The sequence below is a fragment of the Elephantulus edwardii genome, unplaced genomic scaffold (assembly GCF_000299155.1).
Source record: "Elephantulus edwardii isolate Elephantulus edwardi_28Jun2011 unplaced genomic scaffold, EleEdw1.0 scaffold00016, whole genome shotgun sequence".
In the NCBI taxonomy this organism is placed as follows: domain Eukaryota; kingdom Metazoa; phylum Chordata; class Mammalia; order Macroscelidea; family Macroscelididae; genus Elephantulus; species Elephantulus edwardii.
This window is the reverse complement of record NW_006399766.1, coordinates 5,325,742-5,331,523: the sequence shown is the minus strand read 5'-3', so window position 1 is coordinate 5,331,523 and position 5,782 is coordinate 5,325,742.

Genomic DNA, 5,782 nt, shown 5'->3' with positions numbered 1-5,782 from the left:
TATTAATCTTAAAATAAAAAGGAAGAGATAAATTTGAAAATATTTTCAGTTCTGAACTGTCTGAAAAATTTAAAGTGGGTAGAAAATGCACTAAACAAAAAGGAAATAAAAGCCTTAAACCAGTTTAGTAAAAGAAAAAGAAAGAAGGGTGTTGTTGGATAGCATTTATATTTTATAGGAATTGGTTGAAAAGTTTTGACAGAGGGTAATATGCTAGAATGGAGTAGGGCTTGGAAGGCATAGGTGTTTGATCTCTTTATCTGTGATGTTTAGTCTGGAGGTTAAGGAAGGCTAAGTGTAATTATTTACTGGGTGGGGTCAGAAAGAGGAGAGTTAATATTTTATCTACAGGTTAGGATTGGAAAAGGAAGGCGATGTTTCAGAAGATTTTTTATAACTGGAAGGTTAGTTAAAAGTTTTGGTTGCAAAAAAAAAAACAAACACAAAAAAACCCAATTTGGTTGCAGTTTTAGGCTGGTGTCTGGAAGAAGCCAGCATATCATCCATGTAACACTTTGCATGTGAAATCTTTTCTCATCTTAATAAATCTACAATTTATGTAATATTTAAAAATCTCAAAACATTTCAAAGCAAAACTACTTTCATTTTCCCTCTTAAACAAAAACACACAAAACTTATTACAAGGTATTCTGTTTTCTTAAATTTCATACTATGCTAAAACTCTCAATTTATATTCTAAAGGTGGTTTTTGTTCAGTAGACTAGATATACTAAGTTATTTCACGTGTATTTACTACTCCAAAATGCTACATTTTAATAACCATAATACTTTTAATTGGCTCAAAACCAGTATGGCTTGGTTTCAGTTGGTAAAGTTAGTATGATTTAAAAATATGTACACTGCATGGTTCAAAATTGAGAGGGGTGTACGCTAAGGATGTGTCCTATCTCCATACCTTTTCAAACTGTATGCAGAGCAGATTATCCAAGAGGCTGAGCTCGATGAGGAGAAGTGTGGCGTTGGTATTGGTGGAAAATCTATCAACAATCTGCGTTATGCAGATGACACAACCCTGCTCGCTGAAACTGAGGAGGACCTCATGCACTTACTGCAGAGGCTCATGGACTGCAGCCTTCAGTATGGACTGAGGCGCAATGTCAAGAAGACAAAGATTCTCTCCACTGGACCAACCAGTAGCATCAGGATGGATGGCGAAGAGATTGAGATTGTTCACAGCTTCAGTTTGCTCTGCTCCACGGTCAACACTCTTGGCACCAGCAGCCAGGAAGTAAAAAGAACGTATTGTGATGGGGAAAGTCTGCTGTTAGGGACCTCTCTAAAGTACTCAAGAGCAACGGTGTCTCTCTGGAGACTAAGGAGCGCCTGATACAGGACATGGTCTTTGCAATCACTTGTTATGCATCAGAGAGTTGGACAATGACTAAGGAGGATAGAAGGAGAATTGATGTCTTTGAGCTGTGGTGCTGGAGAAGAGTACTGAATGTTCCATGGCCTGCCAACAAAACAAACAGATCCATCATAGAGAGGGTTAAACCAGGCTACTCCTTGGAGGCAAGGATTCTGGGGCTTCGTCTGACATACTTTAGACATGTTGTAAGGAGAGACAGCTCCTTGGAGAGCGACATCGTGCTTGGTAGGGTGGAAGGAAAGCACAGGAGGGGAAGACCCTCTATGAGGTGGATTGATTCAGTGACTGGGGTAATTGGGATGGGTGTGTCGGAGGCAATGCGATTGGCATAGGATAGAGCAGGGTTTAGGGCTGTTGTACATACGGTCGCTATGAGTCACAAACAACTCGACGGCACCAAAAAACAACAACATATGTATACATGCACATAACTACACTTTTTAAATCATGGAAGAACAATACTTTCAAAGTAAAGAAAGAAAAGCAAATACTAAAAGTTACTTTACCATGGGCTAAGAGAACCTGCACAGGTTGGCAGAGAGAAAGATGGGAGTGAAACCGAAAGGAAGCTTAGATGGGGTTTCTGACCATCCTTGAGTCCATTGGCAGAAATTGTCCAGATCTCGAAGGGTATTAAAATGAAAAGTACCGTTTTTCAGGCTATTGAGAATTGTTATCTAGCTGGTATTGCAACAATGCTTGGTTGCAGTAAAAGATTAGTCTCTTGGGTTGGAGGTCCTCAGCTAGGCCCAAATTTAAAAGACATTTAACTACCCATGGTGTTCAGGTCTGTGGGTGAGGGCAGCCGAGATTTCAGAGCATCCTCTGAAAGTCGGAAGCGTTAGATTATGGGAAAGGCTGAGAGATTGCGTGGGCATCCCCAATAGCCATCAATAGCCTGGAAGGCCTGGTGCTTGGGTTGGACTCCTGACGCAGGCCTGCGGATTTTGGAAATATTGGACGGATATATGCACAGGGAGGAGTCCAGTGTGGACAGCCGTGAATCCCAAGGGAGTTCAAAATGCCTGGAGGCAAAATGCCTGGGGTCGGTACTGAACAATGCCTGGAAATTTTATGAGCAAATGGGCCTTTCTGAAGAAGAAAAATCTTTTCTGAGTTAGAAAAGGAGTCTGAGAGTACGGAGGAAGAAGAATAGGGAGAGGCAGAAATCATTAGAATAGGGACAAAAGTCTCCATGGGAAGAGATGCCAGATAACTCCAAGCAAGAACACTTCCAGAACAGAGGTGGCAGTAGACAGGAAGAATGAGGGGTTCAGGGAAAGTGGACAGTACTGACACCCAGATATAAACACAAAATGGATGGAAATAGACTACAGAGGGTCTGTCCCCTCAGTCCATGCAGACGTCCTCCTGGATATGCCCCTCGTGGGGTAAAAGTGTGTCTTAGCAATAGGTGTATCCTTATCAAGCCTAGGCACGGTTGGGGTCCCTAGAGGATCCCCAAATTGCCACTAAGCCATATGACAACACCACAGAACCGCAGGGGGGGGACCCGATCAAACTCCGTGGCTTCAGAATAGAGTCAGCTGTGGAGAATTTTCACTAGCACTCAAAGCGTTCCGTCAGCAAGCATACACACAAAACAGGAGGAGAGGAGAGAAACAGGACCAGTTCTGTTATGTTACCATTCGATGTCTTGACACCATGTAAATTGGTAGGGGCACTCTGTTCATGTTTCTCTCCATTATGTTGACAGCATCTGAAACATTGGACCTCATATTTTGGATCATGGTTTTTTGTTTTTCCAGTGCCGCTAATGCCTCGTTTCTTTTATCTTTGGATTTTTTTTTTAGCTCCTCCTCGTTTTTGCTTACAGTGTCCTATAGTTATTCAAGTTTATCTTTCATATGTGGAAAATATTCAATCATTGTTCTTTTAAATTCTGTGTCAGAAAGTTCCATCAGACTTTCTGGCTTCAGGAAATCCATTGATACTATGTTATGTTTTGGGGTTGACATCTTGCTTTGTGCTTGTGTAGTGTGTGAGATATCTTGCTTTCTTCGAGACATTGATATGTTCTTGATCTGAAGACAATCCTCTAGAAATCAGTTGGGCAGCTACCCCACTTGTCTTTTTCTTTGAATTTCTGAGTCAAGGGAAATTTCAGCCCAGAGCCTGTGAGAATAGCCTCTTGTAGGTTAGTCAGATCAGGGTGCTGCAGATTAAAGGCAAGTTGATTGACTGGAGGTGTAGCCACAGGTGTGGAGCCAAATGGGGATGAGGCAGGCACAGGGGTGGAACAACCACAGGGGCAAGTCAATTGCTTTGGTGACCTGACTCAGACCTCAGCTGTCCGGGTGTGCTCAGGATTGGGGTCCCTACCCAAATTCCAGTTGTCCATCTCCCACCCAATAGTTCTCACTCAGCTGTCCCTGCCCAGTGGCCCTTACCAAGGTGCCCTCATGCTGTGGCTCCTGTCCCAGCAGGGCCCTGGGTGCAGCGGGACCCAAGAAGTCTCAGTAAAATTCCCACCACCCCACTCGCCTCTGGCTGTTCTGCAGTGTCCACGAAAGTTCAGTCAAATTCCCACTGGCCCACTCACTCTTGGTTACTCTCCGAGGAAGTCGTTGGTGCCCAAGAAACCTCAGATGAATTTCCACCAGCCTACCCATTCCTTGGGAGTTGGCGTGGCCCAAGAGAACTCAGCCAAATCCCCACCAGTGGCCTCACTCTTGGGTGCTCTCCCAGGCAATCAGCAGTGCCATAGAAAACCCATTCAAATTTCTACCAGCCCACCCAATCATGGGCAGTCTGCAGGTGCACAAGAAAACTCAGTCAAATTCCAACAGACCCACTCACTCGTAGTGTGGGTTAAGAGAACTCATTTAATTTCCGGCTAACATTTCTCCTGTCGGATGGGTCCCACAGCAGCTTGACTGGTAGCTTCCAGCTTTGGCTGGGCCAGTGGCATGGTCTGCGGTACAGCTCTACGTTCCTGTAGCTCCAAACCTAATTGTTCCAACAAAAGTTCCGGTGAAATTCAAACTGTTCACGTCGTGCCATGTCAGTCAGTCTCTGTGCAGCGTGAAAGTCTCTCTAGTGGCCCATCTCTATGCAGCTTGCTATTCCTCTGGCTCTTCAAGCTGCACTCTCCACCACCACCATCTTTGGATCTGGACCCACAATTAACACCCAGATGTATCTTCGATAACAGGCAATCTGCTTCCTAAAGTTCACAGTCTTAAAAAAACGCATGCAGGCGCGCTTGACGGCAGGAAGTGCGCGATGGCAGGAAGCGTGTGATAGTAGGAAGCATGCAACAGCAGGAAGCATGCTGTCACATTCTTCTTCATACCATCAAGTTTCATGAATGATTTACCCAATATATAGATTTAATAGGTATGAAGAAAGGATATTCCCCTGATGCACTCTTTTCCTGATTTTAAACCATGCAGTGTTCCTTTGTTCTATTTAAACAACTGCTTCTTGGTCTATGTAATTATTAAGTTTCATATGAGAACAATTAGCTGTTCTGGGAGTCTTATTCTTCTCAATGTTAGCTGTTATGATCCCACAGTCAAATGCCCTTCTGACAGGGAACTGTCATTAACTCAAACAGAACTCAGAAAAGGACAGGCAGGAGGGATTTCAATATGAATGTCAGGTGAATCTTTGGTGAAAGCAGACACTATCACAGCACACAGTTATGTTAAAGATTGCATATACTGATGAAATTCATAGTCTAAAGGGGGAAATATATTATCTGTTTAATCTTTACCTAGTTCTACCAGCATTACTAAAAAGTAGGAGTATGGTCAGTCTGCTTCAGAGCTATTTACCAAGACAAGAAACTAAAAAAACAAGTCTGATAAAAACTCAACTAACTTTGCATGGATGCAACCATTTTGAAGTGTTTTGGTAGGCTACCAGCCAGCTATGAAAGAGAGAACCTAAGTTCTAGCAGTTTTGGCAAGAGTATCAGGGACCAATCTCAATCCACGAGATCGTATAACAGCTTTTCAAAGTTTCAGTGGGTCTCTTGATCTTGACTTTTCTATCATTCTACTTCTAGCTCTTGCTCATATTTCCACTTTCCGTTTCCTTTCTAGATACTTATCTAGCTGGTGCAGTAGATCCTGATCAAACTGTAGATTCAGATCTAAATGAAGAAACTGGTCTACATCTTTTTCATTGTTCAGTTCTCACTTGTTACCACTTCCAGGTCAAGATCCAGAAGGCTTCCATCAGGATACAAGGTCAAGTGATTGGAACCTTACCCACTAGTCCACAGGAAGGAATCTGATTACATAGCTCCACCCAGGAACCCCTGCCAATTTCCAAAAGAGGAAGGTGTGTGACCTACTAGGAAAATACCATTGTTCACTTAGTAACCAAGAACACACTTAAGTGGAAGGTGGAAGGAGGAAAAAA